The 12,625-nt window shown below is 36.8% G+C and overlaps 1 protein-coding gene across 3 annotated transcripts in view; it reads left to right on the top strand.

Moving 5' to 3' along the window:
• LOC131673122 (uncharacterized) overlaps nucleotides 1-12,625 on the top strand; it is a 974,862-nt gene that overhangs the window by 679,322 nt on the left and 282,915 nt on the right. The gene's annotated exons all lie outside the window — the stretch shown is intronic.

Genomic DNA, 12,625 nt, shown 5'->3' with positions numbered 1-12,625 from the left:
CTAATTCTTCTTTGATAATTACATCCAAATCCTCAAGATCACTCCTCACTCGTGCGATCATATTTCTCGTAGATTTGATTTCCATCTGTTCGATCTATTCCGTTTCCCAATTTTTAGCGTCAATGTATTTATAGCGCCTGTCGTGGAGGAGCAAGATTTTTCATTTATTTATTCTCTAGATCGTACTGGTACTCACTCATGAACTTGAACCCCATACCAGGCGGATCGCGAAGACTGTGGACTTCTTACTCTTTAAATTTACGTTTGAATATTGTCGTCGTTCATTTTGATAATGCTCAAACAATAGGTGTGATTTCAGTATACAGGGTGGGCCATTTTAAATGACCCAGTCGATTTTCTTGGAAACTATGGGGGTTGGGTTAGTGAAAAATAGTTCAGATGAAAGTTACCCAACTTTGAGGGGGACATATCCCTGTGACCTTACCTTTGACCTCTAAGGTCATGTTCAAGCTCATTTGAAGGTCAACTTTGTTTTTTTAAATAGGAACCCCTATTTTGGACCCCGAATTCGGAAAGAGCGGGAAATTCTACGTTCAAATAAGGTAATATGTGTGGGATCCGCATGAACCCCAAGGCCATGTAGAGGTAATTTTTCCGGCCCGAATAATCTGGGACGCCTAAGGTTAAGCGTAAACTCTTCAAACAAGTTTCTTCAACTTTCAAGGGTACATATCTGTATGACCTTGCCTTTGAACTTTCAGGTTATGTTCAAGGTCATACCGCCTTCATCTTCGGTTACAAACTAAGCTTTCGTTTTTATGTTTTTCTCATTAATGAATTATGTACATATTTATTGTCATATTCTGACATCACCATTCCAAAATTCAGATGATAATCTTAAAGTTATTATTTGTATTTTGTAATTACATAAAATCAGAATGATGTTACATGTAAATTAAATATTCATTGCAAAAAATTACTAATGCAACATCATACTACAAATCTATGAAAAATTCTTCAACTTAACAAAAACAAAATAACTTCAATTCCTTTACGTACCAAATTTTGGAAAATCATCAAAAGGAAATCAATCATGAAATGTGAGTAATTTTTCAAATTTTCTATTTCCATCAGTCTTGGAAGTTCCGATTGAAATTACGTGATCTAAATTTTGTTTGAGTGATTGAAATCTCTAAAAATGCCTGACTATCAGCCGAATGAGATTATGGATATGTTATTGATTTTAGGGACTAGTCATAATAATTATCGTGCTGCAGCTAGACTTTACGCTGAACGCTTTCCGCACCGACAACACCCAGATCATAGACAAATAAGTCGCATAACTCAGAGAGCTCGTCGTGAACGTTTGGTTAGGTAACGCAGGCGTCACGTGTATGACGCAAATTATGTACGTGTTCTGGTTGTTCTTGCAATCATTCACCTTGATCCTCATACCAGCAGTCGCCGAATTAAAAGAGGGCATGGTATAGCAAGAAGAACAGTTTTAAGAATTCTCAGAGTCCTAAAATATCATGCTTATCATATTACTTTGGTTCAAGAGTTACAATCTGCACATTTCCAACAGCGAATTGCGTTTTGCCAATGGGTCTTACAGATGATACAGAATGATTTTCTGATGAGGCTAAATTCCAAAGTAACGGAGAACTTAATAGGCATAATTGCCACTATTGGTCGAATGAAAATCCTCATTGGCACAGAACTGTGAATCGCCAGAGGCGTTGGAGCCTGATGGTTTGGTGTGGAATCATCAATGGTTATTTGATCGGTCCTTATTTTTTTGAAGAAAACGTTAACGGGAATAGTTATTTACAGCTAATAAGAGATCAGTTACCTGCAATGATGGAAGTTGTTGATTTACACACGCGACAGAGAATGTGGCTTCAGCAGGACGGTGCAGCACCACATTTCGCTCGAATTGTACGGGTTTGTTTGGATGAAAACTATCATGGTAGATGGATCGGACGAGGAGGTCCAGTTAACTGGCCTGCAAGTTCACCTGACCTCACATCCCCAGACTTTTATTTATAGGGCTATTTGAAAAATGATGTTTTTGAACAGCAGCCGACAACTAGAGAAGACATGCAGGATCGCATTCGCCGAGCATGCGCTGCAATACCAAGAGAAACTTTGCTTAGCACTGTGCGCCAGTTTCAGAGGCGGCTCGACTTATGCCTCCAAGCAAATGGAGGTAACTTCGAACATTTGCTTCGAGGTTAAATGAATGATATTTTGAATATGCTTAATAAATGATTTCGTAAATAGTAGACATAAGTTGTATTTGACCTTGTAATCCTCCGGTACAATAAAATAAATAATCGTCTTGGATTGTTAGCGACTGAACAATCAGCCGGTAACAATAGTCATATCAACAATATTTATTCAATAATTGAATTACGCGAGGATATATATATACAGGGTGGGCCATTTTAAATTTACAATTTTACTTTGTTCTAATTTCGAACCCTGACCCCACTGATATTACCTCATCTGAACGTAGAATTTTCCGCTCTTTTCGAATCCGGGGTCAAAAATAGGGATTCCTATTTAAAAAAACAAAGTTGACCTTCAAATGACCTTGAACATGACCTTAGAGGTCAAAGGCAAGGTCACAAGGATATGTCCTCCTCAAAGTTGGGCAACTTTCATCTGAACTATTTTTCGCTAACCCCCATAGTTTCCGAGAAAATAGACTGGGTTATTTAAAATGACCCACCCTGTATATATATATATTTATATATCCTCGCGTAATTCAATTATTGAATAAATATTGTTGATATGACTATTGTTACCGGCTGATTGTTCAGTCACTAACAATCCAAGACGATCAACTAGCTCATTCGGATCATCCCAGAATACGTAATATACAAGGTGTCAAATAAGTAACGGAACAAGGCTGTAGCTTTTTAGGTACAGATTATTAGACCAAGATCAAGGTCATTCCTTTAGTAACTTTCAACGCGGAATCCGATGGTGACCCTGGATTTGACCTTGAGTATGACCTTCAAGGTTATTTCAAGGTCAACTTTGTTTTTTTAAATGGGAACCCCTATTTTTGACAACGGCAATCGAAAGAGCGGAAAATTTTACGTCCAAAACGGTATTTTTAAATTTTTTTTCATGGCCTTGAGAAGGTCGATTTAAGGTCAAATGCTTGAAAAACTGCCTAAAAGCGTTTTTTTAATTTTTAAGATATCGAAAAATGACCTCTACAAAATTTGTTCAGAACAGAGTGGGCCACCCAATGCACCAAAAACCTTTGACCTTTAACCTCATTTTGAAGGTCATTTCAAGGTCGAAGTGTTTTTTGTAATGGAAACCCCTATTTTTGACCCCGGATTCGCATATAGCGCGAAATCAGAAAGAAACGTTCAAAACGCAGTGAGTGGAAAAAACTTATCCGGAAAAAAAACTGTACCTATGTCTCTGCTTGCTCCTCATTTAAAACAACTTGACTTTCGGTTTGGATAACCCGTTACTTTATTATTCAAACAATCAAAGGTCAAAGATAAGGTCACTGTAACATGCTCTCAGTAGAATTTAATAAATTTAGCCCGAAACATTTTGTAAATGTTTCGCGAATAATATTGGATCTAAATTTCACATGACCTTAGCGATGAACGTCGTGGATCAATAGAAACTCAACATAATACCTTATCCAAATGTCGGATTTCGCGCTATGTGCTAATCCGGGGTCAAAAAGAGGGGTTTCCATTACAAAAAACACTTCGACCTTGAAATGACCTTCAAAATGAGGTTAAAGGTCAAAGGTTTTTGGTGCATTGGGTGGCCCACTCTGTTCTGAACAAATTTTGTAGAGGTCATTTTTCGATATCTTAAAAATTAAAAAAACGCTTTTAGGCAGTTTTTCAATCATTTGATCTTAAATCGACCTTCTCAAGGCCATGCAAAAAAATTTAAAAATACCGTTTTGGACGTAAAATTTTCCGCTCTTTCGATTGCCGTTGTCAAAAATAGGGGTTCCCATTTAAAAAAACAAAGTTGACCTTGAAATAACCTTGAAGGTCAATCTCAAGGTCAAATCCAAGGTCACCATCGGATTCCGCGTTGAAAGTTACTAAAGGAATGACGTTGACCTTGGTCTAATAATCTGTACCTAAAAAGCTACAGCCTTGTTTCGTTACTTATTTGACACCTTGTATAAGTATTGTTTCGTGTAACCTTGTAGATAGGTAAATACGTACCAGTCTGTAGCCCCTCGTCTCCTTTTGTCTTTTTAGTCAAACTGAACAACGGACCAATGATGTTATTGCATTTGTTACTATTTTGCGCTCATCTAGCCTCGTTTGGATAATTTTTTTCCATGTTTACTAGATATCTCCAAAATTTCTTTTGTAGCTCATGAGATCATTCGAACTGATGAATCTTTGATTAGGTTTCTTTGCTACCAGTAACTCCATTAAACCCTATGTTTTTGGGTACTTGAAACCATCGCCCCTAGACTGAGTGGTGTCATACTTATCGACGTTATCAGCAAAATAATTGATTTCGTATTTTGATTTTTTTTAGAAATTTCGGCTTTTTAACTGTAACAAGAGCTTTGGAAAAATTTTTTTCCTTCTCACTTATTAAATTTTTAATTGAATCTACTTTGCTTATTATGGCTTCAAGAGGATTGATCATTGGTTAGAATGTCTTATCAAGACATCGTTGTTATAATCTCGGCTATGCTTTAACAAACTCTATTTTTATCTTGTTGCGCCTTGCGCTTTTAGGAATTGAAAAAGCACATGTTTGTCTCGTTGATAATCAGCCATGTTAACTCTTCAACGATTGTAGAGAAACTGTATACTGCATACTATCGTTATATATTTATAACAAAACAATCAAGACACTTAATAATACAATATCAATATCTTACACTCAATATTTTCCACAGTTGATAGCTCTGTCATTGTCGATCACTAAAAACCCACATTTATCATCCAATCAGCATTTTGCACAAAGTTCTTTAAATTCATTGTAAGTTATATCTGAATTCACATGACCGTTGTATATATGTTTCATATTTGCTTCGTCTTGTCGAAAAAATGCCAATAAATTGACGTAATCTCTCACGATATGTTTAGGAATACGTGCGTACGTTTGCGAGACAGAAATAGTCGACGCTTGTATGTCTACCCATACAAAAGAAAGCACGCACGTTGTCCTGTTTCTCATAGACTATGTCGTCGAATATTATAGTTGAATTAGGCAGTGCATGCTCAGCATCGATCACGAATTCGTGCTCCTTGAACGAAAAATACTTTACTCCATCTATCGGCTTTAACATCTCTTCAAATAATTTATACATTAACTAATTGAGAGATTTCGCGTACACGTAAAAATTTTCGAATCTAACACGATTAATCTTATCACGGTTGGACAAACCACAAAAAATAGCTCTGATGCTATTGGGCAGTAAATCTCCGCGACGCTTTGTTTGCTTATCCTCTCGCACGATGACGTCAAAATTTTCTACGGGAAGTTTGACAGTTTGTTCCTTGAAATTCATACTCATGGTACAATATTCGAAATATAACTAGCCACTTAGCTATATATATACCTGCTTTTATAATTTCAAACGTAGGTCGTGTATTGGACTTGATCAAGTGATGATCATATGCAAACTTCAAAGAGCAAAGAAAGGACGAGGATTGGTCAATTATATCATCAACAAATTTCCATTTGAGCTCCATATTCCAGGCTTTCAATATTGCGGAGCAGGAAAAAAGTTACAGTCACGTTTAAATCACGGCAATCCATGAATCAATCCTCTCGACACAGCTTGCAAGCAACACGATATAGCGTACTCGAAAAATCGAGAAAATATGCAGGCTAGAAATATTATAGATAAAATTTTAGCGAAAAATCGTTCAATAGAGTCTTCGCTAAATATTCTAGTTTTGGTGAGAAAGCAGCTGCTTACGATGTATCTAACGCCACGAAATTAAAATAAAGTTTGGTATGAGTCTCACGAGGAGAAAAAGGACGAAGCCGAAAAATAAAAAGTTAGTTAATTTGAAAAGCGTGATCAAAGCGACCACATTCAAATGGTCCAAGGATAAATATGCGCGCAAAGTCATCGTTTCTGGTTTGAAAAAAGCTCGTACAAACGTTAAAAAAGCTGATGGAAAAGGCTGCGACGAGAAACCAAGCAAGACAAACGACAAGCATATTTTTACTTGCATCTTGCAAGGGACGCTAGCCGGAAAGAGTCGGCTAGGAGTCACCCAGCGACGGCCACCAACACAATCCGTAGGGCGCAGTCAGACCTCCCTATCCCAACACAGCTAAGGTCAAGGGCTATTTTTTTTATTCTTTCTATCTCTCTTTCACTTTAGCGGTATAGCACAGCGAGTAGTTGTAAAGGTCACGTTGTAGGTGTCAATGCTACTTGCTTGTAATTGCGGTCGACAATATTTGTTAAGATAGCATACCGACAAGGCGATCCCTCACCGGGCGGTTTTCTCTTAGTTTAAGTATGCTAAATCGGTTTGTCGTCAAAGCGGTCACCTGCCGGGTGACACGTTCTGTGTATCTGTTAGATTTTGTAAACGCGGTTAATGTTAATTAATTTGTTCTTCGTTCTTTCTATTGCATAGTATGTGTTAAGAACACCGTTGTTAATAGTGTTAATAATAATTAACCGTTGTTAATGTGTTCAATAGTGTTTAAGGCGGGTTTTTTATTAGTTGTGTTCATTAGTGAGTAAGGTTTTGTAAAGTATTTAGTTTGGCAATTATAATAAGGTAAAATTGTTTTATGGTATTTGAAGTGTGAATTTTGTATTGTATTTCTTTACCTTTCCCCCTCCCCTTCCTTGAGTGCGCCTCATTTGACCTCCTTAAAAAATAGATAACGAACAAATTTCGTTACAAAACAATGGAGAACATTCTAGAAATACAGTCACCTGTCGTCTTCGATGAATCTTTGGCACATTACGAGATCAACGTTCATCAACCTTACACCAATGCATCGTTCAAAAACAGTGACCAGATTCCATATCAATTCAACATCAAGACTTGTATCTTTTACCATCTCGCAGCTCGTTATACATTTGTAGAATATTATGGAGCAACAATAACACTTTGTTAACGAATACTAATTTTGTTAATAATGCCATTTGTCACATGTTTGAAGATATTAGGTATGAACTGAACGCTATAGAAATAGATAAATGTAAGAACGTTGGTCTCACAATAATTATGAAGTACTGGTTATCTCTCACTCCAAGTCAAATTTTGATTGCCGAAAATGCCGGATAGATAAATGGGTAATTCTTGGCTATTTCGATTGACTTGTAACCCTTAGGTTACGGATTTTTTTTAATTTGGCACAATTGTTGTACACATAAAACTGAGATTTTTCCCAAATTTTGGAGACGATACATTAATTATATCAAAAGTTATTAACAATTAAAGAAAAATGATAAAAAATTTTCAAACGGCTATATTTTTAAAACTAATAAAGATATCGAAGTCGGATTTTTTTCAAAATACTTATAATGCCTTAAAATTTCGAAATCATTACAACAATAAACAATAAAAATTTTTTTTCGAAAGTTATTAACTTTTTGTTTAAACAATTGCTAATATCTCAAAAATTATATTTTTTTTTGAAAAATTCTTGCTCCTACGTATTCCTAAGGATTTTTGCTATCGAAATCAATCATAAAATTCAAGGGCCCGACATATCGGAAAGCGTAGCCCTAATCAAAAGAAGACGCCTCGGCGTAAGGCTGCGTTAGCGCTCCAGCGGACTCACGGTCGAAAGGTACTTTAGCTTTAATCTAAAAAACTAATAAAGTGTAACAGGCTGCCGTTTAGTCTATAATATCTCTTGAGCGTACCTATATAATGACTAAACGACGCCTAGTTATCTATGTGCTCGAAGCACATCAACCTACCTTGTCTTGGAGTGCGCCAGCGCAGAGTCTCTTCGCTACTCCGAGTGGGGTTCCCCCAACTCGCCGCTTGGCGGCGCTGTCGCCCTTGCTTAGTAGCGCTCGCGCGGCCGCTGCTGGAAACTATGTTTGCAGTGCGCCTCTAATCACCTCCGCGCGATCCGTGACAGACTACCGGCTAATTCGAATCAAATATAAACAGACGCGACCTCCGGACAAAGGAAAGACAAAATAACGATGACTAGATTAAGTAAAGACTAACGTTCACTTTATTCATGCAATTCGAGTACACGGGGGTTTTGCCGAGAGACTTGCGCACGCTAGCGCGAATGACAACACACGCTGTATGAGAGAGAGAGAGAGAAAACCGCGATCACCGCGAACTAACTGCTCGCACGCAACAATTAATCCCTTCGCGCACGCTGCGCGGGGTCGCACGCTATTAACAATAATGGGAAGGTGCACCTACCGCGAGATAGTAGAGGATACGGTGGCCAACCAAGAGAGCTTCCCAATCATGATTATTGGGAATTGGGATCATGATTGGATTATTCACCTTTCGAAAAATTAAAATCAGTTACCGTGTGCCCTAATCACAACAGCAAATACGTAACGACATGTGCATCGAAACATTAAATTAATGAAAAAGTTTTACATCGATGGTTGTTGCATAGATTGGGAAGAGAGCGATGGCCTTGTTGAAGGATTTCTATAGTGATTTTGTTTTTTAAGTAGATAATTTGTAGAATAGCATGTATTTTTTAAGAACACGTAGAATAAGATATTTTTTTGGAGGCCTGCAATGGCTTGGTCAGTATGGCGATGGACTCGCACCTGGTAGGTCCGGGTTCCATTCCCAGTCTCTGCTGATTGATATAAGCACCACTGAAAAAAGTTTCATGTGCTTTGTTCTCAAACACATTGCAAGCCTCCGTCGCTGATTAGCACTGATGGAGCATAAATTGAGCGACTTTAACTAAAAAAAAAGATATAGTTTTATTTGGAAAGAAATTTTTTTCAATTGATACGAAAAAAATATTCTTTTATTTTTTATTAAACCATCCAAAAAAAGCGAAATTCTTCGCTGATGTTGACGACGATAGCAGCAGAAGCAGCAGCAGCAGTTCATCTTTTTATAATAAATTATATATTTTTATCAATAAAAAAAATTTATACAACATTGAATTTAGATGAAAAAAATGTAGTTGAAGTGTTTATATAATGATGACATGTATACATACGATTATTAGTCCTTCTTTTCGTTATTGAACTGATGATAGCCCTTTTATCCAGGAAAATTATTAGTATTACTCGAAAATTTGGAAATAGTTTGTTTCCATGTCGATGATTGTTTTTCTTTTCTTGTGGAAAACGAGAGTACTTTACTTTAAGGTAGCGATCCATTTTATTGGAATACTGGTTGATGAATGATTCGATAATTCTCACGCTATGCTATTTATAGTAGCTTACAACCACGAAGGCTACAAATAAATTAAAGTAATCAGGATTATGTGTTACATTTTTTTTCATCTTGGTATTCACGGGTACTTGCACTCTTTTTTATTAAACCGTCTTCGGTAGGTGAGTCTCACATGCTCACACACACACACGCGCGCGCGCGCACGCGCGTTGAACTACTAAAAATTCATTTTATACTAATTATAATAAATATATATGTGATCACATTATTAGTTATATATATTAGCGCCTCTGGGCCCTATACCAATCGTGTAGCTAATATACACAATAAGAACTGTCCGGGGTACTAGTGGCAGTGGCTCTAGCGATAGAACATCTGCGGATCCAGAAGACGCGGGTTCGATCCTCCGATCTGTCCGTTAATTTTTTTTTCTATAAAAATTTACCTTATGACGTCTAAACAATTTAACACATACATACAGACGTACACACGATGAACGCAAAGCATGCAATCGCACGGGCTCAGAGAGTACATTAGCTCAGTAGGGGCTGAGGGGCACCATGAACCGAAAGTATGGAACATAGAACATACGGGCATCAGCTTGGTAAGGGCGGAGGGAGGGAGATGAGTTGACAGTGCTGAAGCACCACATAGAACGCACGGGCATCAGTTCAGGAGAGAAGGGGGAGTAGGGGGTGAGTCGACAGTGCAGAAGCACGTAAGAGGAGGGAAGGTGAGTTGACAGTGCTGAGCTGAAGATGAACTGGCATCAGCTTAGGGTATCAGCTCAGTGAGCTGATTCCCTCCTGAGCTAAAATCTCTCTTATTTACCTACTCACCCTCTTTTGATAACAGTAGTAGGAAGAGCCTCTTAATTTTTTTCTTACGGTTTTCGAAGATTATTAGTTATTAGTTTTCGAAGCTTATTAGTAGCAATTTCGCATAAACTGAAATAGTTGAGAAGAAAATTGATATAAAAGTTTCAAAAGAGATCTTTAAAATACATAGTTGTAAGGTATACTGAATCATCAAAGGTTGTGGCCATATAGATCATTATGATTTAAGAAGGGAAATCGTATACTGACTTAACAGCAGTTATGGTATGATAAAAATAAAGGTGCACACTTTGTACACTTGATAATAGATATAGCAGAACTGTTAGCTTTTTCACAGTTTACAAAAGTATAATGAAATCCTGAAAAATAATTAGCTATAGATACATATATTATATACCAATTCATTAAGGGTTTCAGTTGCAGTATTCTGTCTAGATTAATATGATAAGAACGGTGTTTCTATCCGTATGGAAACTCCAGATACTGCTAGAGTGTCTTAAAGCAGCTACGACTAGTCAAACGATAGTTGAACGGACATGCTTATTTCTCTCTCTGTCTCTCTCTCTCTCTTTTGCTCTCTCGCTCACTAAAAATCTCAGAATCAGTGACGCTAGCCCTATAGGGCCTCCCCCATCTGCTGCATACTATATATAGCCTATAGGCCGTGTCGTCTCCAACTCTGTTGTAGCGATATGGTAGCTTCGATCTTTCTTCTCCAAATCTTACACTAGCTCCTTTAAACCTATAGGTCCCTATACACTCATGCTACGCTATACCATAGCATACGTCACGTGGGCATAATTAATTATCAGATTAACACCCGCTATCAATTTATCGTAAGCTACCATCATTGTATTCTGATGTAGTCGCTGTCATCGGCTAGCTCCCATCGTATCTAACGCTGGCCACTATGCCTTGCCGATATAAAAGGGGAGGAGAGAAAGGCAGACGAAATGCAAGCATACTGCTTGCCCTCATCACAAGTTCATACACTAGTGTACCACGAATACCGTCAGCCCGTCAAAAAATATTAGTCTTTAAGTGAAATGAATCTTGATTATGAAATAGAACAAGATTGCAAATAATTAATTCATTTTTGAAATTATTTATTAAAATGTTAAATATCAACCTGGAATAAAAGAATAAGATTGGTTTTCTTAATTAAATAACATTATACTGTAAAAATCAGTGCTCACTCACGTTAAAAAGGTGCAAATATTGAATTCGATTATCTTTCGCTATGGTGATAAATAAATTACGAGAACAATCTTTGATCTTCGAAAAGACGATTTTAATCATAGTCAATTTTATGTTGCAACGTTTTAGGTAATATCGTGGGATTCATGGAAATTATTTCTAGAGAAATCTCAATCGTTAAAATTAGCATTTATGCAGAATTATATCGTTGATTATTTCAACTTACGTCCAACAAATTTATAATGAATTCGATATTAACATGATTACTTATACGTAGCATAATGTTACTGTAATTTTCTTTTCAAATTTTAATTTATTTTGCAGAAAGCGTACTGTTTTGTCCTAGAAATACATTAATGGAGCACTTACTCCGCATTTCATACGCAGTGATTTATACTCTATTCTAATGTGGGAATACTTATCATTTTACGGGAACCATGGCAATTTATTGAAAACTCGGGAAATAAAAAAGAAACAACATATGCGAGTAACTAATCCTCTAACGATCGGCTATAACTGCCAAGTTCATCATCGTTTGACTGCACGTACAACTCACATCTCTCTTATTTTTCGTCTCATCGTTCTCCTTTCTTTTCCCGTCATTTGCTCCTAACTCCACTAATAACCTCAATTTATATTTTAAGCAGAAACTTATAGGTATGAGAGTGTATTCCCAATCTGGCACAGTGTGCGGACGTCGGCAAGTGCCTAAACGGAGAAAACCGTCCGGGCCGGTATTCTCACATTATACATAAAACAATACTGTTGTCTAACATGGTTATGTGTAAACATATTGCGAAAATCGGCTAGAGTTTAATTGAGTCAGTTTGTCTTCAGTCTATACATTCCTGCTTAATTACCTGGATTACGTCGATTTACGTCTGTCTTGTTTGTTACGTGGAAAGGTATTATCGTTCTTATGATATGTACGCATTTCCTGGCGGATCAGTTAACTTGGTTTCAACTAAACTAATTTATCAAGTCTATCTAATATTTGTCAACCTAACAAATAAAATAGTCATTTCCAATATTCAGAAAGCTGATGGCTATCCTTATAGGCTCTACAAAACTATTAGAAATACACTTTGATTCTAAATTAACAATCATGATAAACCAATTACTGAAATAGAAATAAAATACGAGTTATATGTTCTAATTCATCATTAATGCAAGCTAATCTTTAACTCTATAATGTTTAATTTTCTGACTCTGTAATATTGTAAATTATCTATTTCACTACCTTGATGGTAAATAACTTATGTAAATTGTTGATATGTTTGTTTAATA

Source organism: Phymastichus coffea, unplaced genomic scaffold, assembly GCF_024137745.1.
Source record: "Phymastichus coffea isolate CEN01 unplaced genomic scaffold, Cenicafe_Pcof_1.1 PCOF00013, whole genome shotgun sequence".
Lineage (NCBI taxonomy): Eukaryota > Metazoa > Arthropoda > Insecta > Hymenoptera > Eulophidae > Phymastichus > Phymastichus coffea.
Note: the sequence above shows the minus strand (reverse complement) of the source record. Positions and strands in the feature narration are given on the sequence as shown.